The sequence below is a fragment of the Helicoverpa zea genome, chromosome 26 (genome assembly GCF_022581195.2).
Source record: "Helicoverpa zea isolate HzStark_Cry1AcR chromosome 26, ilHelZeax1.1, whole genome shotgun sequence".
Lineage (NCBI taxonomy): Eukaryota > Metazoa > Arthropoda > Insecta > Lepidoptera > Noctuidae > Helicoverpa > Helicoverpa zea.
Window position 1 is genome coordinate 2987095 of NC_061477.1, and position 25605 is coordinate 3012699.

General features: G+C 36.3%; 1 protein-coding gene across 2 annotated transcripts in view; it reads left to right on the plus strand.

The window, feature by feature from the left end:
• The window catches only part of LOC124642968 (pleckstrin homology-like domain family B member 2), a 123521-nt gene that overhangs the window by 10921 nt on the left and 86995 nt on the right, over positions 1-25605 (plus strand). The window contains exon 1 of one of the 2 annotated variants that reach the window (XM_047181793.1): positions 17780-17797. The exons of the other annotated variant lie outside the window; for it this stretch is intronic. The gene's annotated coding sequence lies outside the window, so the exon portion shown is untranslated. Of the gene's footprint in view, positions 1-17779; positions 17798-25605 lie in introns of those variants that run through there. 2 annotated transcript variants of the gene reach the window in all.

Below are 25605 nucleotides of genomic sequence, written 5' to 3' on the forward strand. Positions count from 1 at the left end.
GTGGGCTATGTTGAAATTATTAGGATAAGGCGACAGAAGTGAGGAGATCTGATCACCCAACGTCAAGGGAGCAGAAGAGTCGCCATCAGCGCTGACAAAACTGTTGGAAGTTGAAGAGCAAGAGAAAAAACTATCGTCTAAGTTGAAATCACACGTAGACATGCAAATAAAAATATACCAATAAAATATTAAAATAAATAAATAAAAATACGCAACTTAAAAATATAAAATAAAAGTACATTAACAAAACAAAAATAAATTACCAATAACTCTTGGCTATTTTAACTCACCCATTCGCATAAGAGTAAAACAAACAGTAAGAAGAGAAAAGAATACACGCACACACAAGAATCAGTAAACACTAGAAATAATTAATAATATCAGTCAGAAAAAGAGAGTAACAGCATAAAAAAAAAAAAAATGAAGGTGGCAACACAAGTATAAGGACAGACATCAGTCAGCTATATGAGAATAACATACTACAAATTATAAAAAAAAAAAGAAAGAGGGTGACAACAAAACGTCAAATTGTCCTGTCATTGTCAAACTAACCAAACATAAAACATTATATAGGTGAAGTGAAATCTAAAAATAAATAAAAAACTAACTACCGGCTTAAAATAAAAATAAAACCGAACTTGGTCGAAAAAGTACCGACTTAGCACTCACAAAAAGTGTAACACACGAGAAGGAACTATAAAATAAGGAGGTTAAAGCGGAAAGTAGCATAGAAAAAACAAGACAAAATATACATTTAGCGACGCGCCTTCCTCAGCGTCTTCGTCTTCTTGGCAGCAGCTTGTGGAGAAATGCTAGGCACTGAAGGCAACGAACTTCCTCCAGCAGTCCCTACATCAGCACTAGCGGGAAACAATGCTATGAGATCATCTAGCTCACCCATATTGGAGATCTTACGACGAGACTTATCTGCCGCTTGGACGATGATCTTCCCTTCCGCGGACCAACAGCTACTTATCCCAAAATGTTTCCGGGCAGCAACAAAAACTTGATGTCGCGTCTTAGTGAGAAACTCAGATATTGTGATACCTGAGCCTTTAAGTAAGGTTTTGTTGTCCCAGACAACACGACGGTGCTCCATGTCCCTGAAGCGTACCAGCACAGGCCTGGTTTTACCCTGTGAGGCACCAAGTCTGTGGCAAACCTCAAAAATGTCCAAGCAGGCATCATCCACCTTCATGCGCTTGACAACGACGTCCAGGACAGTCTCATTGAGCTTCTCGTTAGTCTTCTCTGGAACACCGTGGAACAGCAGGATCTTCCTACGCATAGTAGTTTCATGTTTGTCCAGGGCACGGGAAAGGAGCTCAGTCTGTGCTTTCAGAAGTTTCAGTGTCTGACAAACAAAACTTTTGAACTCCAGGAATTCCGTTGAGAGCGAAGCCAGGTCAGGATGTTTAGGAGCACTGCCAGCAGCAACCTTCAGAAGCTTATTTTCATACTCCTGCATTCGGGAACTGAAGAATTTCTCCAAATCAACCACGCTCTGTGCAAGTTTGTTGTCCATGCTTGTGATGTTTAGGAAATGTTGTGATTATTGTGGTAAAGTGAGCGAAGGTGAGTTATAGAGCCAAATCAATACATGTATTTACGAAAATAGTAGAATTTCTAATTTTAAATAAATATTAAATTATGGAGCAATAAAAATACGTCTATCTGTCACAACTACCCACAAGAAAAAAAAAAGAAGAAAAAAAAAAAAAAAAAAAAAAAAAAATATTGTGCCAAGTTCACTATCCATCCTCCGAGCATTCATTTTCCAACTATGTTGGGGTCGGCTTCCAGTCCATATTATTGTGCCAAGTTCACCATAAGGACAAGAAACAAGTTCCAATCGTTTTAACCTCAACGTTATCGACTAAATAGGTACCTGATACTAATTTCCAGTAACACTAATATCTCTATTTGAAATTAAATGGGACTATTTACATTAACTAATGATCAACTTGGAACGTCGTCTAACAATCCTGTATAAAATTTTAATTATTCTGCATATTTCCACAAGGTATGATAGATAAACGTCTGTATTTATCATATTAAAGAACCTATGTTAACAAGTGAGCGAGTTAATTGATATTATACTGGTTTGGAAGAGTCATTGACATAACTCATAGATAATCATTTCTAGGAAATAATCAATGCATAAATTTAAATCCAGATAGCAAAGAAAAGATGCCTGGAAGATGATATGAATAAGAATGATGATATGAAGGGAGTGAATTTCAGAGACGAGAGAGGAATGAATACGGAAAACATATTGTACCGATCACAAAATTTAAAACAGGGGAATCAGTTCAGGCAATTGTAGAGCCATATTTTAGTCAATCATTCCATCCTTTCTTTGGTCTACCTTTCCCATTTGGTCATCCACAATTTTAATTACCATGCTCTTCGTATACTTAAAAAGAGTAACCACGGAGTTTCTTGCCCGTTCTTCTCCATAGGAAGCTACTTTTGGAATGGGCAACTAGAATCAAACCTATTTATAATTTTTGACATTCATAAGTGCTTGTAAAGGCCTTAATGAAAGAAATGATTTGACTTTGAATGAGTAACTTATTTAATACCATTTCAATTCATATCGTAAAAGTTGACACTACAATATCAGTTGAATCAGCAAACTCTCTATTCTTAACTTTTTATTAAATCGGCAAATTCCCAAAATTGCCCCTAAGCACTGTCGACTTCCTATCTATGTCAAAAACTTGATCCATTACATCTTCCTGCTTCTCAAGTCTATAATTAACGGAATTGGCTTGAAACGCATCCTGCAGCCGCGTCCCAGTTTCACACATGTTCAAGATATTAGTCGCGACTCCTCAATTGAATCTTGTGATGCGTGAGAAAAATGCATTCGATGTGTGAGGATTTTATTAGCTTCGTTTGTCGGTCTTAAACGATGGTTGATGTTTTTTTGGCTTCCTTTTCATATATTAACATGATAAAAAGGAAAATGTTTTTTAACCGACTTCCCAAAAAGGAGGAGGTTATCAATTCGGCCGGTATATATTTTTTTTTTTTTTTTTCTATGTATGTACATCGATTACTCCGAGGTTTATAGACCGATTTACGTGATTCTTTTTTTGTTCGACTCGGAATAGCTGCCAGTTGGTCCCATAGTCATCAGGTCAGGATCTGATGATGGAAACCCTGAGAAATCGAGGGCAACCTTCGAAAGTTGTAGGCATACATAGGGTAAAAACTTGACACTCAGGTGTACGCCTAAAAGCACTATTCAACAGTGAAGATTTGGAGCTGATCGAGGGTCATCAGAGAGCTGATCAGAGAGGGTCGAGGGAACTCGACAACTGAATATGTAAACTACCTCGTGTTTGGGCTTAAATTATTTGTATTGATGAGAACTTCCCACTTGTATGGATAGTGACAACTATTCGTATCACTGAAAAGCTTTAAATAAAAAACTTTTTTACAAAAAAATTAAACCGACTTCCCAAGACACTAAAAAGCAAAAAAAAAACTATTTTTAGGTGCATCGGCCTAGAAGTCGGTGGCAAAATTAACTTAGTAACATCCATAAGACACCGACTTCTAGGCCGATGCACCTAAAAATAGTTTTTTTTTTGCTTTTTAGTGTCTTTATTTATCTTAAAAGCTCTGAGACGAGACCAATTTGAAAAATTCTCTCACTGTTGGGAAACTATACTATATTCCGAAGTAACATATATAGACTATATTTTATCCTGGTACGGGCAGTCGTTCCCATGGGACGAAGTTGAAACTGCAGGAAAACGGCTAGTTAAGTAAACAATTAGATCCTTAAGAATTTATTTGTTAATATAATAGTGGACATTCTCTTGTACCTTTGAACAATGAAGTAAAGAATTTAAAAGTCTGGTTAGTACCAATTTATATGCTGGTTCCACATACAACACGGTCGTCTGCTGCCATTAGAAAAACCATATCCACAACAACCATGCAAATGTTAGCGACGCCACTAATGAATTCAGCCAATATAGATTTTACGTTGCTTAGCATAAATTTAAATGTAAACGAGTCACGATTTCAGCCGGAATGGTGTTTAAACAAATTGTCTTAACAGTTTCCTTCATGCCTTCATCGGTAGCTGGTTTATTGGTTTTCAGAAATGCTAATCGTATTACCATTCGTTAGTTTGTTAAAATTATTTTGTTGCTATTTCATGATCCAACTTTGTGCATGATATGTTTCCATGTCCCTTTTAAAGTCACATAGATTTGTAATCTTCATAACGTTTACTTTTGTCTCAAAAACAAAAGCCTCTATCCTCTTAAGAACACCCAAATTCCATTCCTTATTTGTCAACTATTTGCAAGATACCTTCTAAGGTTATCTAAAACGATTATTTGCCCACTTTGCCCATAAAGACTTCCTAAAGTGTCTTTTTAGTGTAGTACTTCATCTTTTGCATCCCTAAATGCGGACACGTTAAAACTTGCAAACGGTCTAGACGATCAATGATGTCATCGTGTAATTGCCAGTGCGCAGATAAATCAAGATCCCTTAACTACAAGCGACCCTCACTCTTAAGACAGTGGGAATAATGACTAATATGGTGTAGCTTAACCATGGTAGGCGTTAGAAAGTTAAAACTGGTCAATGATGGTTTCTGAGGAAGATCAGGGGCATTATCTTGACGTAATGATGGATCAGTTGAGAGGTTCTTTATGTTATTAGCTGTTCTTGTTTTGCCTTCAGGCTTTTCGTGTAATTGCATTAAGATCATTACTGCTTTTTTAGATTTGGCCGTATCTAGAGCAATGGTATATTAAGCTTATGTATTTGCCATCGCAACGTCATGTAATTACAGGGAATTTAATAAATATACTTCTATTTCATTAGCTGTTGTCACGTCCTGCCTTTTCATTTGCCATTCTTGCAAGCATATTTATTTTTAATGACCTCCTTAACTTTATCCTTAACCCTTACGAGTGTCAAGGAATTCCGTGGTTTTAGCACGTCATAAAATGTACCCTACACTTGATGTGGGAAACACATAATAATGATTGTATTCACATAACTTCTTTACAACCCAATCACGTTCTAAAAGGAAAGATTTATTTTCCCTTTAGCAAGTAGGAATTACAAGCAATGCCAGGCAATTGTAACGAGTCTATTACGTATGCTAAGGCCGTGGTAAGGACCTTACAATAGTCAATAAATACATCACCAATAGATTGTTACACCTGGCTCTGGTTTTGTGAGAATTGCAATTTCTGAACGTTTATGACTCTGTTGGACATAATATCAATATTTCTGAACGTTTGAGAGGTAGGTTTATGGTTGCAGCTGTAGATTTTGATTTGGACTTTGTTAGATTAGCATATCAATGCGATGAATGTGGTTTTAGATATGCCACTTTGAAAAGACGAGAAACGTAGACAAAAATACATTTATTTACGAGAACATAGGATAAGGATCAAGACATAAAAAACTTTTTTACAAAAAAATTTAACCGACTTCCAAAAACACTAAAAAGCCAAAAAAAAACTCTTTTTAGGTGCATCTGCCTAGAAGTCGGTGTCTAATGGATGTTCCTAAGTTAATTTTGCCACCGACTTCTAGGCAGATGCACCTAAAAAGAGTTTTTTTTTTGGCTTTTTAGTGTTTTTGGAAGTCGGTTAAATTTTTTTGTAAAAAACTTTTTTATTTACGGGCGATTCTCTGTAAGCTCGTAATCGGCTGTCCGGACCGATTTTTTCAATAAATAGTTTAATTCTTATTTAAAAAATCACATTTTATGAAACTTTAACCCTGAAGCTTCACGGGCCCTTTGTTTTTATAAACATAATTACTTTAATTTTTTTTCTATACGTTTTAAAAGCTCGAAAAATACAGTCCCCTGGCTGTCCCTTTCACTGCATTTACACCTAGAAATGCGATTTCCGAAAAACTTGATGAAACTACATTCACTTGGCAGTTAATATCACAAACAAAAATAATGAAATTATATTATTTTCGTAAAACAAGCACTCATTACAACTTTATTCATTTTAATAAACTCCTGTAAACTTTGTCCTGAGAATTTTAATACAGTCCCCTGCCAAAAATTTAAATCAATATTTAAAAAAAACTATAATATTTTACAATCGTTTTATTAGTGCAACGAAATGCAATTGTTGTGAAGTTGGCAAACTAATCAAATGCGGTAACGATACGCCATTCTGTTTAATGTTAGAGCGTCATTTGTGAGGTTAACAAGCGTTTGGGCCGCTACCTCACACAGGCCTCTGGTAAATAATTGTATGTAATTTAATTACTTAAATTATCTCTATTTATAGTTAATTGTTACATTATTTGTGCCTTAATTGATCGGTAGGTTCTTAAAAAACTATAAGACATCGGTTTCATAAATATTGTGAAATCTAACTGAAATACACAGTCCTCTGGCAACAGTCCTTTGCCAAAAAACGCAACAGGGGACTGTTTAACAAAACAGGGGACTGTGTATTCTGCGTATTGGTTTAATAGTTTTCATGAATTGTTTGTGTAAATGTATTCGCTAGTCTCTTTTAATAATTTAAGAATCAAACTATCATTGCATCGCATTATTTTTTTCCTTTATGAACTTGAAATATATTACACAGGCTGATCGAACGCACGTGATATGGCCCCTAAAAAGAAGAAGCTATCCCGAGAGGAATTACTACAAAAAAAGAGAGAAGCAGCGCGGCAGGAGCGACTGCCCTATCTGACCTCCACAACTCAGTTACCCGTGCAACCGACTTTTTTTAACGACGCTAAAAATCATCAAATGACCCCTCCCGCTGCGGGTCAGAAGCGGTGAGGGAGTGTCAGACTTTTACTGACTAAAAATCCGTCGTGTTCCGTCGTAGGCCTTTAATGTACCAGGGCCGTGGTAACTCTTTCGTACAGCCCCGCAGCCCCAGCGGCCCTATGCCCTGCTGGGCCTAGCTAGGGTTGCTGACATCAACTTGAGGAGCGCGTGGAACTACGCACGCCACCAACACGGGTCTGTTGTCTAAAAAGACGCAGGAACGATGAACCATCCGAACTCATCGCCCACAGACCCACGCCTACGGTGGCCGGGAGTCGTCTCGCGCAACCCGGCGCCCGTGGTGACTACCTGGTCCAGCCGGGATGAGAGATGCGAACTCTGTCGTTCCGCCGCCTACTTCTCGAGCATGACTGCTTCGCAGAAGGAGGCGACGGCATCCCATTCCTCTCGCCCCGGACCATGGCCTGAACCAGGGCCGGACGCCCTCGACGAGGATCCGGCGGTGTCCTTCCCATGCAGGGCACTCCTGGACTGTGAGGTCCACCGTGTCCTCGAAACTGTCCGCACAGTGGTGACACCCGGGCGCCACCTCACGACCGATTCGATACTTCCCAAAACAACCGTGTCCGGTGAGGACCTGCGTCATGCGGTAAATGAGGGCGCCGTGACTCCTCCCGAGCCACTCCTCAAAGAGGTCCCCGCTATGGTGGCGTGCCCTAACCCTGTACCCCTTAGTTCGACTGGTGTTAGACTTACTGGCGTCTGACTACCCGTAACGACTGTCAGGGATGTTAAATAACAGCCGAGACCTACAGTCTAACGTGCCATCCGAAACACAGTCTCTGGTGAAAGTACATACAGAAAAGTTGCATTGGTACTTGCCTGACCTGGAATCGAAGCCGCGCCCTCATAATTGACAAGTTGGTTCTTTACCCACGAGGTCTACCACGACTTTTTGGCCGGCGACGTCATTGGTAAGCAGTTGAAAGAAATGGGTTATCAAACCAAACGCTCAAAATGGCGAAACACGTCTTTGTATAGTTCACAGCCACATAGACATGAAGCTCAGCGCTCTTCATACTGCTAACATATTAACTTACAACAATCACCAGGAGTTGCTGGAATATCTATGTTGCGACGTATCTAGATCTATGTCGTGTCATGCTTGCGGTAATAAAACCCCAAAATATATGGCTTTTGATCATAGAAAAGTCATAAAATGTGGGTTTCTGTTCACATTCAAAACAGTCCCCTGATGCCTCAAACAGTCCCCTGTCATGATTTTTTGGAAAATCGCTAATAACTCGGAAAATAGGTACAAATTCAGTGGGCCTCCTTGTCTAACTAAATGAATAGTTAATTTTCTTTGGCATAGGACTAGGTTTTTTGTCAAATTTAAAAAAAAATTGCCAGGACAGAAATTGTATGGAGCTGAACGAGCTTACAGAGAATCGCCCTTACAGCTTTTCAGTGATACGAATAGCTGTCATTATCCGCATAAGTAGAAAGTTCTCATCAATACAAATAATTTAAGCTCAAATACGAGGTATTTTACATATTCAGTTGTCGAGTTCCCTCGACCTTCTCTGATGGTCTTCATCATCAGGTCAGCTGCAAACCTTCACTGTTACAAAGATCTCGTCAATACAAATAATATAAGCCCAAACACGAGGTAGTTTACATATTCAGTTGTCGAGTTCCCTCGACCCTCTCTGGTCTCCATCATCAGGTTAGCTTCAAATCTTCACTGTTGAATAGTACTTTCAGGCATACACCTGAGTGTCAAGTTTTTACTCTATGTATGCCTACAACTTTCGAAGGTTGCCCTCGATTTCTCAGGGTTTCCATCATCAGATCCTGACCTGATGACTATGGGGCCAACTGGCAGCTATATCGAGTCGAACAAAAAAAGAATCACGTAAATCGGTCTATAAACCTCGGCGTAATCGATGTACATACATAGAAAAAAAAAAAAAAAAAAACATACCGGCCGAATTGATAACCTCCTCCTTTTTGGGAAGTCGGTTAAAAAAGTAACAACGAGCAACAGAAATTAATTAACAGAACTTAATTTATAGAACTTAATTAACAGAAGAGAATAAATGATGGGAAATATGCGTCAATTTCACGCAAAACGGCCTTCGTCCTGTTGGTGTGACCCTATATGAGACAGGAGTCCCAGCCCTCATTGAGTGGACTAAAGGTCCAAAATTTCGACAGCATTCTTTTCATTATTATTTTTTTAGAAAAATCCTCGCTACTATATATACGGTTTTCGTTGCAAACTTGGTGAAGTAAATTGCCAAACTTATCTGACTGGTTTCACATAAAAACAAAAACAAGTTAATTCGGTAACTGATAACCCTTGCAAAAGCCGGCAACGCTTATAATTATGACATATCTTGTATTTGTGATCTTTGTAAAATTCGACATTATGAGAGCCGAGTGCATTACCAGGAACTTTAATTCCAAGGAGTTTATGTGGATCTCTTAGAAGGCATTAAAATAATACAGTAACTGTTATAGTAATCTGTGATAATAATAACTGTTGTTCAGGGCTCTATCTTCCGTCGGAACCACTTCGTGATCTTAGATAAACTTAGTGAGAACTACTCTACGCAACAATTAGAATTACATTGAACTATCGGCTTCCTCAATAAATTGGCTATCAAACTGAAAGAATTTTTCAAATCGGACTTGTACTATGTCCAGCAGTGGACTGCGATAGGCTGATGATGATGATGATGATGAGGACCTGTACTTTCATTTCTATTGGTTAAGTCTTCAGCTTTACACTATTGGTACCTATGTAACAGATTTTACATATAGACACTCATAAGTTTTAGAAACGTCTAATGCAGCTTTATCTTCTCGTTTCGAAACATCCGTTAGCTCTTTAGCCTATCCATCTATGCCTATTTCACAAAAGAATGTGAAACAAAGAAAATACCTAGCTGCTTTACAAACTAGTTAAGGTTTAGCGTGCACAATGCTTTTATTTCTTGCGACACGATTTTATAATCGCGTTTTAGAAGCAAATAAACCAGCGATTATAGAATTCCCTAGCGATCGATATTTTTATTGCACTAAGTATCATATTAAATCACAAATGTCTTTATCACAGGAGTTTTTAAATAAAAAAGTGCAATCGTCCATAATGACGTACATGAACACATTTTGATTTAAATGGCATTACTCATTACTGCATATTGACCAAATTCTTGTACCTACATGTATTTTTGGTGCATTCAACTTCGTCATAACGTCATCAATGTACATTGGACCAAGGTATTTGATAAGAGTCGGACATGATTACATTCTTGCGACTAAATAATCGCGCGACAAACAGTATGCGCATGATCTAAGAGTTTAACATTGAGTAAATCGTCATTGTTTTAAAAGATGGGTGCCCTAAATACTTGACAGTCGGGCGCTATTGTTTCCAAGTGAAACTAAGTGATTTACTTAAGCTTTTCGAAAGTCGATGACTTGATAATTAAATGCCAGTGGTCTTCTAGTTGAGATAATATCTCTTGCTTAAGTTATTATGTGCGTAGGCTTTGGAAAGATTTAAGATAGTTCATGGCTGGTTCAGGCTAACAGCATATTCTATGACTTGATATTATAGCTGTAGAGTTAATTTGAACGCGCTAATCTGAGGAATATAGAACTTTTGCCGAGGACGGCTAATTCTGGGTCCGAAGTAATTCTCACGGGACGCAGGTGAAACTGCAGGCGGAAGAGATCAAAAGAGATTTATCATTGGCCGGGACACTAGTAGCAACAGAGCAGAAAAAAGCTTAAGTTATATATATTAAATATATTATTTTCTATAGCTGAGATTGTGTAAAAAATAAATAGAAAGTCTAGCCAGAATTTCTTACCTGCCTAAAATAACATTTATTCCCAACAAATCTGACGTAATCAATCAGACAGACGCAAGAATGTTTCTACGTATAAACAATAGTTATTTCTTTGCTTCCAATCTATTTCGGGAACTGAAATCTTTCGATCAGTCGGTAACGTTAAACGGTAATGGAATAACGTTGCTTGCCAAATGCACTTATTAGACAATGATTTTTCAAACATTTTCTTGGCATTTGGCCGCCATTTTGGATTGGGAGTACGAAATATCCGGGATTGGCAAATAATTAATGGAAATGGGATATTCGGGATGGGATTAATCTAGGTAACGGGTTCCTGCAGTTTTATCCGGGTAACGAGAGTAATATTTGCGGGCGCTTAAAGTTTATTACCTTCCCCAGAATCGAATTTATTGTTATTACTCCACGTTTTTCCGGGAAAGCATGGCAAACAAGTGATGATATTTATTTGATAACATATTGAAATTCCAATTGACTATGTATCTATCGTTATGTATTTTATTTTTGGGACCAAAGGATGTGTTTCTAATTTCAATGAAAGCAAAGTTCACGCGATCTCTATCATATATGACCCAAGGCTACCAGTTTTTTCAAAAGTCTTGATTTTATCAATGGTAATTAAAAATTAGATATTTCTTAAATAGCATACTTAGTAAAGAAGTTTTCGAAACAATACGTTGCTATCTGACATCTGACACACTTGCGCTATTGTTCATTTTAATTATGACTTTATGACCAATCTTGCAATAAAGTGCATTTTGTTTTAATTACTGAAAGACAGAAACACGTTTAATATGATAATCAGATTAATCCACTGTCTCTCTGTTTGTAACTAACTTAAAAATTACTTAATCGATTCTCATGCGATTTTCAGTTGTAGTATTGGACTGATTCATAGTTTAGGTGCACAAACTTGGCTGTTATACAGCAGTTTTTGAACGTCAACATTTCCAAAAGACAGCCCCCAGAACGCCCACCATACATCACTTCCTATGTGTTTTTGATGCGAAGAAGAAGTGGCGTATCAAACTTCCCAGCAAAAATAAAAATGGGTATAACTATCAATTTCTTTAAACGATACCTCGTTGAAATTCACAATTACCATCAACGACAATAGGAGTAATTTGTGTGATGCGAATCGCAAGAGTTTATGTCGCAAATGTAATAGTCTCGACATGACAAATGACGTCACCAGAACACGCGACCGATAGCCTCGTCTCTCATTGCTTAGGGTTCCGTACAGAAAGTATAAAATAATAATAGGGTCCCCCTATTATTAAGACTTCGCTGTCCGTTTGCCCTTCCGTCTGTCACTAGGCTTTATTTCAAGAACCGTGATAGGTAGACTGTTGAAATATTCACCGAAGATGTATTATTCTCGGCCCTATAACAAATAGTCTAAAATAAATATTATCCTTACTAATATTATAAATCGGAAAGTGAGTTTGTTTGTTTGTTCCGCTTTCACGCCGTAACTACTGAACCGATTGCTTTGAAATTTTGCAGACGTAAAGTTAGAAGTCCGGATTAAATAATAGGGTACTTTTTATCCCGAAAAAAATAGATATTCCCGAGGGAAAACAAAAATATTGTTTGCTTGATGGATGGATTGTAGATGGCGCTGTGTGTCGTTTAAAACAAGATAATATATTGCAAACGAATATAAACATGTAAATTTAGAAGCTAAATGATACGATAATGAATCCCCGAAAATGAGGAATTCCCGAGGGATGATGTACAATTTGTTTAATCGTCTAAACTGTTTTTTTTACATCTACTTATATATTGCAAACGAATATGAACATATTTTAGAAGCTAAATGATACGATAATGAATCCTCGAAAATGAGGAATTCCCGAGGGATGACGTACGATTTGTTTTATCGTCTTAACTGTTTTTTTTACATCTACTTATCCTGAATTAACTATAATTCAACGAATTACTAATTGGTATAAGTATTAGTTAAGTTATTTCGTTCTTGAGGTATGCGATAGATGGCGCTGGGTGTTTTTAAAACGTGGTAACGATGTGTTTTTAAAATACATAAGAAGTGGAATGATAGCTTTTTAAAACGTGGTGACGTTGTTTTTTTTAAGATACGTAAGAAGTGCAATGATATCTCGCGCTTTAACCTGTAGCTCATTGTTCAATCGCGAGCTTCCCGATAGCTCGATAGATGGCGTTGTGCTTTTCTGTATCGTGGTGTTAAGGTTCGCCGCGAATTAGTCTGTTTTGAAATCAGTGGGGCCCAGTAGCGCCAGGGCCAGCCGCGGCTGCGGGTTGTTCGAAAGAGGTACCGCGGCCCTGGTATATAAAAGGCCTAGGACGGAACACGACGATTTTAGTCAGTAAGAGTCTGACACTCCCTCACCGCTGCTAACCCACAGCGGGAGGGGTGAACCGAATTCCACGCGGGCGAAGCCGCGGGCGGAAAGCTAGTATTTTCTAATTGCATCGCACGACCATTTAGCTATTTATTCTGCCTAGTTGCTGGCCGGATCGAATGACACGAATTTTCCCAGGCTTTATAAAAGGAGTTCCACGGTCAATTCTCTTTTTGAATTTTCGTAATTCGAACGTTTCGTGAGTTCTTGAAATGTGACAATAGATATGGCGGGAATTTGCATTATTTTCGTTAAATATGGCATGGCGTATACACGTTTTACATGATGAGAAAATTAATATCATAAGATTTATTGAAGCTGACGGAATAATTTATTCTTTCGAAGTTGACAGAACAAACTGTACGAAAAATAAAATATTTTATAGCTAGGCTAAAGCATGACTGTTATTAAATAATTATGAATTAGTAACTGCAATCATTCAATTAATTATTGCTTCAGCAAATTGGTAGATGGCAATTGGCAATATGATCTTGAACTTCTCGTTTCGTGCGGAACTTTTATTTTGTATGTTTGTTGTTAGCGCTGAATCCAGAAACTACTAGACCATTTTGGATAATTCTAAGTTAGCCTCTCTGCTGTAGAATATATATATATATATTTTAATCCTAGTGCGCGAAGTACTTTCTACGGGATGCTGGTGCAACTACTGGCGGAAGCTACTTGGATATATTTATGGATTATTTATTTATCTATGTAAGTAACTTCTTATATATAGATCTTTCTATATTTTTTTATCAGTAATTAAGTACCTTAAGTATCTAATTCTTTTCATAAAACACTTCATATAAAATAAAATTTTCACAGTAGCTAACAAGTTAAGCAAATCCAATAGGTTACCTCTACATCGCTGCTTATCTGCGTAAAATGACGTCATTATCGACTATATTTACAAGTATAATGTACTTCTAAGAACTTTAAGCACTTTAGATTGCCATAGAATTTACATTGAAAATTATGATAGAGATTTTCATTGGAATTTAACGACTAGGTAAGGTACCAGTTATTCTGTGTCTAGTTAATAAATGTCAGATAAAATCGTAGGTATAGCTATATCTTTGGGTACCATAATAATTAAGTAAGGGGGATTTATAAGTATTGAAAATAGAGATGATATTATTAATTACACATGACTAGCCCACGCACGTGGTTTTGCTCGCATTCCTTGTTAACTACTTCTCCCATCGTGATAAAACGTCCTTAGCAGCATATAAATGGGCTATCTAACACAGAAATAATTTTCCAAATTGTACCAGTAGTTCCTGAGATGAGCTCGTTCAAACTCTTACGCTTTATAACATTCTTACCTATGATAAATAAGCAACATTTTGAGACTTCTAATAATTAGAATGTAGGACAAAGTCTAGCCAGATTCGGAACAATACTTCGAGATAAATTTCATCTCAGCAACACTGAGACACTTTCCTTGTCCGTGATACTCAATTCACTTTCATTGTCTCGAGTTTTTTAATATTAGTATACTTTACATTGAAGAGATACGTAGGCAGAAGTATAAATTCGCTCCGTCACAATAGGTTTTATCATCCATCAGGAGTTTCCAATTTAAATTGGTAGAGTTGCGATTATAAGATGGATTCGACAAACTGTTACCAACAAACATATGTAAATTCCTACAGCTTATGTATATAAAATACTCAATATGTAAGTAAGTACATATTTGTAACATTAAAAAAAACTATAACTACAAACTAGTTTTTATGTCCATAATCATCTTTGAAGAGTATGCCCTCCGGAAGCCCTTTAACTGACTATATTTAGGACCGAGGCGAGCTATAATTCGGTAAATCAAAGTTTTTTGCATAACCTAATTTATGATGTAGACAGGTCAGCATTTTGATTAGGACCACACGCCTCGAACGCTGACAAAAAAAATTGCATTATTATGCAAAAAAGTTTGTTCAAATTCAAGTCTGGTTAAAACTACACAGAACCCCGTGATTTGCAATAACAATTGTTATTTACGGACAGTGAACTTATGCCCATTTTCACCAACAAATACCTTAATTTAAGGGATTCCCTAAGAACATTTAGGGAACACTTAATATTAATTTAGTTTTCACCAAACTTTAAGTGTCCCTTATACCTTTATGCCCATTTTCACCAACAATCTCTTAATCTAAGTGCCACTTAGAATAAGGGCTCTCCCAATTTTGACATAAATAACTATGGGTAAGGGATACCTAAACTTTGGTGAAAACGAAATTCTTATTAAGTGTTCCGTAAATGCTCTTAGGGGATCCCTTAATTTAGGTATTTGTTGGTGAAAATGGGCATTAAGTATTGGGGGAGCCCTTATTCTAAGTGACACTTAGTTAGGGAAACGTTAAGGGATTGTTGGTGAAAACGGGCATAACAACGATAACTGGACGATATTCTTCAGCTTATCACATATCAATCTGTTATCACATTTGAATCAAACACAAACTTCTAGAAAAAACTGGCGCTAACAGCCCACACATAAAACCTCATTCACAACCAGTTAAACAGACATCAGTAGTAAAACTACTCCTTCATAAATAAACAAGAACACTTTGTTTCAATTAAGACTACTTTAACTTATCTGTGTTATGCTCCTGCTCCACCTGCGTTAGCGTTAACGTTAATGTCAATGGCCAACTACACGTTACTTATTGCATTAAAAATGCGTGTTGGCTACACTTAGGTACAATTCCGCAAAGAGTTAATCCCTCATGAAGTAACGCGTTAACACACATTAAAGAGGTTAAACTCAGACACACAAAATAATTCTAAAAACTAAAGCTTTCTCATTTGACCATTCCATTATCGTGCTCGTAAAATGCAGTTACAACTTAAACAAAGTATCTACACTCGTCCTTGCATGCGTGCAATGAGATGGCATTAATGTAGCCAACATCACTTAGCGCTCTAAGCTACGCACTAAAACCCTTTGATGTGTCCAAAAAACCGACACCCGAGTTATCGCTTAACGTTTAATGCTATTAATAATGCCATTAGTATAAATTGCCATTAAAACGTTGGCCACATCTGCGTAATGCCAAAATTTAACGCGTTAAGACGCAGGTGGAGCAGTAGCATTACTGTCAATCTTTCTAATATAAACTTACTAACTACGAGGCGTATCACTTTCATATTCAACCTTATTACTCCTGAAATATGGTTTATTTTACCGTGGTAAGTGAACCTAGAATTTTGCAGATAATGAGTCCGTTGTGCGTCTAAAGATAACGATAGTAACTTCTCAGTTATTTGTCGAATTGAAAAAACTGGTTTGAAATAATTCAAGTACGAATATGTAGCGTTTTGTTCTTATTAAAATGTATTTGGTTTGATGGCGTAAGTTGGTAAAAAAAGTGGTGCTGAGACCGAGCAGTATATGATTATGACGTAATATTTAAGTACGTTAATGTACTTGTAGCATGGTGGTTGTGTGGTAGTAAGGTCGTAATGGTAGGAGTGGTAATTTAATCTCATGTGAATGCTAAGACATCACTTCCTGTATGACAGTCTTATCAGTTAGCAACAAAGGAACATCTTCTACATCTCTTAATTGTGTTAGAAACTGCGAAGTAGCATGGATCTTATACTTTTGCTGTAAAAGTCTGATCTGATTTCGATGTTGCTCTCATTAGAACGTTTTCTTGACAGTCGAGTAAAACAGTAGAAGAAAAATAATACATTATCCGTCAGTTGCACAAAGGTCCATTAAAGTTTCTTTAAATCTATTGCTGTCTTTTTCTTTGACAACAAGATAATAAGTGATAGCAATAGATTTAATGAAGCTTTAATTTAATGGACCTTTGTGCAACTGACGGTATGTTGGTTTTTACCTAAATACGAATGTTTGTCTCAATAAAGCTGCTAAAATAGCAAGTCCCTTCGAGAACTTAGACAGATATTGAGATAAACTTAACCTCCAGACCCAGGAATGTACTAACAGCACCAATAAACAATAGCCGAGCTATTATCTAATAAATTCCTAAGCCCGAATACCAATGGGTAAGTGCTAAATCTGAATACCCAGCTGGTTTGGTATTGTTCATAAAGCTGAGATATTTATGATTATAGCACGGGTATTTTCTTCAAAATTGTGGATTTAATTTTGAAATTAATAGATAGGTACGTACTGATCCTGATGTTCAAGGGTAAAATTGCTGATCAGTAAAAAAAATAGTAGCGACAAACATCAGGGAGGTCAACCTATCATAAAATTGCTGTAGCTATCTGATAGGCACCATTAATTTGGCAAAAAATGGGCTTGGCCCTTTAAAAACACGATATTTCCAAAAATAACGATCATACCATGAAAATTTACTTATCCAGGTGTAGACAAACTTAGTTATCGGAAACGTTAATTATTTCCATGTTAGTAAACACATCGGCAGCCTTTGATGACTGCATAAGGTCAAACCGCCACAGTTAAAGATAACTTAATTAGTATACTGAACGCATAATCTTGCGTATGTACAGATGACTAATGGTTAGAATAAAACATGTGGTGTGTAGAGGAAGTTAAGAATTCTCTAGAGACAGTTCGGCTGGTGGTGTATCATAAAATGTACTGTTGTTGTGTGTTGTGTCCTTAAGGAGATACGCAGAAATGTTATTGATATAAAATTGATTCCTTCTTGAGTGAAAACTGTGAAAAGTGTCAGAAAATAAGGTACTCGTCTTATACAGTTCTGTTTTGGTATTGCGGGATTGTTCGAAAGTTGTCTCTTGCCCTGGAAGAGGAAATAATTCAAAAGTTAACAAAGGTGAGTTTCGGCAAGAGTCTGACACTCCTTTCTGGTACTTCAATTCTTTTCTCTTCTTCTTCTCTTGGGCCTCCACACAAGCGTAATTAATAATTTTCCAATATAAAAACTTTCGTTCTGTTGTGAGATTTATGTAGATGACCTACCGAAACATGTTTCCCCCACATTTTCACAGTCACTGACACAAAAATTCCATAAAACAAGCCTACTAAAAAATCTAATTCATGTCAGCGTTATAAAACTTATATGGCTTTACTACAAAAACTTTAACAACTGTTTTACACTTGTCTAAAAAAAATGTGGCTCCAAAATGAACCTTATGTCAACGTCATAATTTGACATTTTTTTAGACAAGTCTTAAACTGACGTTAAAAAGTTTTTGTGGTAAGACGGATACGATCCACCTTACAGCTTCCTAGAACATCTCGGTATGCTAACATAAACAATCGTCTGTATCGAGCTTGGTATTCCGAGAATCGGATTGCAGAATCGATTTAAATCGATACCTGATATGTTTGGACTTTGAATGTTTAGATGTCATCAGCTTACTGTGAGTAGACGGCTTTTATGGTGTAGTGAGAAGTTACTGGTCGAAAAGAGAATATTCTTTTTCTACACGTCTTTTGCGGTTTCAACCACGTCCCGGGAGAGCCACTTTCTGCAGCCGGGTAAAAACTATTGTTAGTCTTTTGTCAGGCTCTGCACTATTTGTGTTCCAAACTTCATTTGAGTCAATTGAATACTTTTGTCGTAAAAGCTCGACAGACCCATAGACACTTTATTTTCGCATTATAATATTAGCAAGGATAATTGTTTAAAAGGTTATTGCAATAAACATTCAACAATATTCTATTGGTTTTCAACATAGGATTGGTTTACGACCACATTTCATTTGTCTGTTTCAAGGCAGTTGAAATACCAATAAAATTATTTAGTGTTTACGCGAAACTGCAATGTATCCGTGACATCGTGAATTATTGATAGTTTCTCAATAGGACAAGTTTGCTGTTCCCTGGTTTAGCGATAATAATCGTGATAAATATTTACTTACACAGAGATATTCAATTAAATGCAATATACTTCGTTTACAAGCTTGGCTGGCTTTATGATTGTCGATTGTCAAAGAGGGTTATAAATGTTTTTGTCATGTTGTTTCAATTATGCTTTAGTAGTTTCAGCAAGTTTTGTATTTTCCTCTATATGTTCTTAGCTTATTCAATGCTATTCACATATGTTTTCTCCTTTCATATTGTTAAATAGCAACGTTAGCTTATTCTCAAGCAGTCAGCATCTTTTACAATGAATCCTTCGTTTCATCCGTTTCGTTTACCTTTTACCTGGTAGAATATGCTTTTACCAAACAAATTTTCTCTTCCTGTATACTTATACTCTACGAAATTATAATACAAGTACATCACGCAAGCCAATGTTTCGATTGTATCAATATTACAACGCAACGCATGTATAATGTATAAATTGTCTAAATTGACCATATTGTGATCGTCAGACACTTTCTAATGTACGTTACCAAGGTTTGGTGTAAGTCAAGAGTTTGGTAGTCTTTTGTTTTCGTTCTTATCGTTTCCTTTAGTTTCTGTGTATCCTTGATCCAAGGATTGTCTCTTGTGTTCAACATTATTATCAGTTCTCTTACTACTGTTGGTCGAAAGGTTTTAAAATCCTCTGGTAATGGAGTATGTTTTTGTGGCATAACGGTTGATAGATTCTAGTTATGATGTAGCTCTTTCTTTAGTTATTGTATCTTCTTGGCAATTGGCAGCTTTATGTTATTTAAGATTGCTTATTACAGCTCTGGTATTGTCTTGATAGTCAACTGAAGGAATATTATCCTATTTTACAATGAATGCAGGTTGGCACCATCTTCTACTACCATTAAGATGCACCAGTGTATTTAAAAAGGTAAATGCTGGAATATAATGTCATTGAGAAAATTCTATAATTCTCTTCACTTACACCACTCAACATCATTGGTTACAGTGATTCAGCGAAATTTAGACCATTGTTCAACTGGTGTACCCGATCTGCCTTCATCAAATTATTACTTTGGACTATTTTCTTCATTTCTACTTTAAATAATAGTGTTATCTGTGTTATATTCTAGACTTGCGTTAATAAACCGTTGGATTACATTCTGAAGATACCTAGATTGAGATTTTTTTTCTTCAATTTTTATAAGAAATGTTATAATGAACTCATTGATATCGTCTGAAGCAATAATTTGAAACATCTGCTGAGATTAATGTAAGCTAGTCTCATAGTAGTTATTGTTTTGCAAGGATTATTAAGAAATCAGAACTGTAAGAGGTAAACTTATAAGGAAAACAAAGAAAGAAATACAATTTCACTTCCAGAAACTGCAGTTTAATCTACAGTAAACAGATCTTCACGACTTTATGAATCACATTGATATCTACTAAACTGTTTGTAGAGAGTAAGCGAGTCCGCTACCGTACCTCTCAAGGTCGAATAACAATGACATATTATTATTATTTTAGGTTTGTAGAGCGACTGAACTGTAGTTTTGTTTTCAATACTCAATACTCAATACGTTTATTGCACTCCATATGTTTTAAAGGTGTTACATAATAATATAGTACATTATGGACCCTGTAGACCCATTTTGTCTGCATTTCGGCTATTATTCTTTGTTATTGGTGTGTTAAGACCTGTTTACTTCAAGGAAAAATCAACAAGTTCAGAAATCATTGAATTGTTACACTGCACTTCGTTATGAATAAATTTCCTTCATTATCATCATCTTCCTTCTGCCTTTATCCCATTTTTTTAATTTGGGATTGGCGCAGCATGTTTCCTTACTTGGTGAAAAATCACCAAGTTGAGAAATCGTTGCTTTATAAATCAATAGTTGATTCATTAGACTGCATTTGGTTCAGATTAAAGTTCTTTGTGTGGTGAAAGTAGTCCAAGTTTATTAAGAACAGTTTGCCTTTTAATATCATTTCTATCATCCATAATAAATTAAGTTACGATATTTTAAATTCTATCTTGTCTTCGAGACCACCCACGGCTGCATTTTTATGAACTTTTGATATCATATTATCTGCTTTTTCGTAAGTTTTTAAACTATATATCATCCAAAAGTAACTATAGATAGTTCAACTCAGATTTGCGCGCGGCCCTATGTGTGGGTCGGCTTGTAAATATACAACTTTCATTCGTGTGACAGTGACGTCGTCCGAGCATGACGTGTTCTTATCGCTTTTTGTTATGGGTACAGTCGTTTACGAAAATGTCTAGTCCTTCACGGAGAAAATGTTTAAGGAGTCAGGTAGCGTTTCAAAAAATGAAACAACATTCAAAGCTTTTTATTATTACATTTTACAGTTTTTCATTATTTTCTCATAAGTTTTTTCAAATTGACGTTGACAGTATCTAAGAAATAAATGAGGTGAAATATCTAAGATGAATTAAATACTCCTTACATATTTTCTAGATCTCGGGGTACGCGGACAATAAATAAAAGTGTGGACTAAGAATGTAAAAAGACGTATAATCTAGTATAATAATGTAAACAAAATGTGTGGGGAATTTAAAAAAATAATATTGCTTCGCATAATGTCGACCAAAATAAGACGGAAATAATGAAACTCATAAATGAACGTTTAAGTCATATTGATGAAGGGATGTTGGGTAATACTTGTCGACATGTACAAAAGAAAAAAGAAAAATACTATAGACATTTTGACATGGAGTCAAAATTTATAATTTACCTCGGTGAGAGTAGCGAATCCGAAAATTCATCATTTGATTTTTCAAGTAGCGATTCAGAATCATTATAAATAAATAAACGTTAAATTACGTAATAACTGTTTTTCTTTAAACAGCCGTAACCCCTAAATAACTGTATTTGTACCCGACTGTACCTCTTGTCACGCACACAAAGTCACTGTATATGTACAAGGGTTACCCACACATAAGGCCGCGCGCAAGACTGAGTTGAACTTACTATAGTTATCTTCATAAGATTGACACGGGATTACCTTAGCTAGGATAAGAGAATTTTGAACTACTGATAAAGCTGTCATTTTATGTGTTTTACCTACATTGCTCATGTTCCGAAATATTTACAATTCATTGACCTACAATGGAAGCAAATATTGTGATTGTAAATTAAGTGAATAGATTAAAGTGATCTAGTAGGCAGAGTAGGTGGTCTGATCAAAGTCTAGAGCTAGCATTTCAGACATGAAAGCATTTTGAAGCTGGTCATTTTTTATTAATCAATTTATTTGCTCGTGATTTATAGATGGGCGGAACGTGTTCCGATATTTGGGTTTTTCGTTACTCAATTTATGATTCGTCTATTAGCCAACCTTCGGATGTTTCTTGGCTTTTTCCGCGTCAAAGAGTACTATTGAAGTATCAGTTTTCATTCCATCAATATTGGATTCCACTGTCTTTACTTTCATTTCTTCTCATTTGCTGTTATGTAAGTAATTGATTCTAAGTACAGTGTGAGAATAACCTTGATGGCTTGCGTGTGGAAGTTGATTCCAGCAAATTCTGATACTTAAGTTGTTATCAGCTACAAAGGCAACAGGAAACTCCTCATTAGGTGTGGTCTCCCCAATTCTATGGTCTGGCCTTAACACCCTGATGACACGGATGTGCCAATAAACGAATGATTTAAGCGTCTTTACATGTTTCATCTTATCTTGTTTATTGTTATTGACAGTTGATATTTTAGATATTAGCGAAGTAGGTACCTGCTGTCCATGTAATTTGTCAGAGTCATAGCTATACTTCTAAACATTACACTCCATGTGATATCTTTCGAACAGTTTCTAACATGCTGCAAACATCATATCACCTTAACAAAGATTTAAGATTTTGCTTTAACAGAACTATAGACAAGTTAGTCCACAAATCTATGAATATAGATTTATAAAGGTTAAAGCTAAGGAGCTCAAACCACCAACAATAAAGTTCAGCCAACGCATAAACCAAGCCACTGGGCTCCTCATAAACCGACATTGTATCTCTGACATGGCTAATTACTTTCTTAGCAGTAGTTTTATGTGTACTAAATGAGATTTACGAGGACTATGACCTGCTGTATAACCGGGATTTGATTCGAGAAGCCGGTCCATTAATGCTAGACTTCCGAATGGCAAATAGTAACGTTAGGTTCAATCTTGATTAGATTCAAGGCTTGAAAGTTAAATTGCGTGTAGCGTAGGCTGTCGAATCCATTCTACAGATCTATACATAAGTCTTACGGTTAGGTTTTATTGTTAACATGTCTGCATCTTGAAATCCTATCACAACTCATGCAAGACACTTAAAAATTATGACATAGTCCATATGGTACTTAAGATTCATTGCTTACTTTTATAACTTGTAACTTGTCTATACTTCCATAACGAAGGTGTTCAAAGGTAACGAAGGTGATCACTATAAAACAAACAACGTAACACCAGTTGATTTCAAAACCACGTTATGTAAAGAACCTTTTGTTTTATTTACTAGTTGCGCTTGAGTTCACTTTATGAATCCATCATCGGTTGCAAAAACTGATTGTGTATTTCTTACGCTGATCTTGGAATTAATTTACAAACTTGGTTTTAAAATAGCATTATGGAAAAAATTGTGCCTTACAGTTTTTGCTTCGTAGTGAAAGTCTATGTAAATATTTCTCGGAACTTATCCATTACTAAACTTCTTACTCAAGCAGTTTCTTTCGCATCATCTTTATAAGGTGTTCTTTCTTTAGCTTGTGTTCGATCAATTTTCTCAGAAACCGCTGGACCTACATTTTCTTATTCATCGCCAATTCTACTTGCGCATAATTATAAAGGAGGTCTTTACACGATTAAGTTTTGTTTATCTTTTTTTCTTTTCCTTTCGCAACGCGGTTTCGAACCGGCTCTCTCGATATGGACCGCTGCATGTGGGTTCAATCCAAGTACAGTTCACTTGATGTTTTATCGTGTGGTTTTTGTTAGTATTTTCGAAACATCGTAGGTGGTTGAGGTTTGATCTGATTTGTAGTAATTTTGTAACAGCTATAAGTTTGTGTGGTGTGTGGTTTTACTTTGAGTATGCCTCCCAATTTTTTTTTTAGTGTCGAAATATGGCCGCGGTCTCGAGAAATTTTACCGCTTAGTTTGATAAAAAAAACATAACCTCTCTTGAGGAAGTGACGGATTTCTGTTAATTATATTTATTTCCTTCGCTGAGATCACCTTTGATAAAGCCAGTGTTAATGTTAATGAAGTATTTCATTCTGACAAATCGAACTTGATTCCGCTCGATTAAGCAAGCTTGCAAAATCCAGATATTATTTCGCAATAACTTAACAGCAATTAACCACAGCTGAACAGAACCCGGATCTTGGAACTGCAACGCTACGCCAGTTAAGATCTTAATTCTCAATACATGCGAACGACTACCCACTTTATAATGACGCGTATCATTCAAGTATGCGCGTGAGTTTCGTAAGCTTGTTTGTCTACAGCAACCACGACATCGAATACACACCATTATGATATGTTAAGGTTGGCACGTAGGTAATGGTTATGTAAAGAACCTACATGTATTTCTCTTAGTTCTTTGAAGATTGATGTGTAATTCGTAAAAGACAAACGACCTACCACCAACTCTAGAAAGGATTGCTTCCATGGTTGGTAGTATGTCATCTCCTACCAAGAAAATATCCTTTCTATCCAAGAATACTATATCTATCCTTCTTCTTTTGCCTACCGTCTTGAACGTCATGATCGTCCTTGGTCCAAACATGCGTTGCATTTCTTCAAGCATCTGCTCTATCACTCATCTATGGAATACTTCATTTATTTAATTAGTCATATTCATCCTCATTAGCACTAATGATATTACACTTTTAACTCCACTTACTAATCCAATTAAGATCTTGATCTCCACCAATTAAAAATTCGCCTCATTCCGCCATCCCTACCACTGCCTTTGCAAAACATTCTCATAAACATTACGTTACTTACGTCTGTTACACAACATTGACCCACAAAACGGCCACCATAGCGTCAGACCTATGGTAATTAATTTAGCGATAGATCATACAGAATTGACCTTAATTTGAATACGTTGGCTGTTAGGCGTTGCTTGGGCGTTGAGGTTAAGTGTGAGCAGTTCTAATTGCTCACTTGATTTATTGTTGTATGGCAAATTTTGGTTTCGATTGTTTGTGATATTAGTTTCAATAGTGTAAGCTGAAGTCCTAAGTTTTGGACCATATAGATGTCGTTATGTATAGACAAATATTTAAGATGCATTAATGATTCGGCAAAAGATTTAATGTTAATCATAATTGCAAATAGTGACAATTTACAAGATAACGAATGTAATAAAGTCTGATTATAATCGACCACACAAGGCGACAAATTAATTGACTAAACTAGATTCAATCCTGACCTTGTTGCAAATGAAAACAAAATTAACCTTTATCAAACAATAGCTGCTAATGTAACCGAGCACAAAGATCTTAAGACCTGTCAGTACAATACTAAATAGTCCATTAAACACAATACTGCAGATAAAAACGCAGATGAACTCCATTTATTAAGTGATTGACTGTTCAAGAGCAACAGATGCTTCAGTGTTGCGAAAATATTGAACTGTACAAGACTCAGAATGTAAACTAGAGGAAATATCTGATGCCAAGGTCAATCGGGTCTCGATAGTTTTTGCAACAAAGGCTGACTTATTGGTGTGGGTCGCAAGAACTTTAGGCTCAATTGTTAGGTTGTTTTTCTATCTCGATGATTTGGTAGCAGTTCCGATTATATATG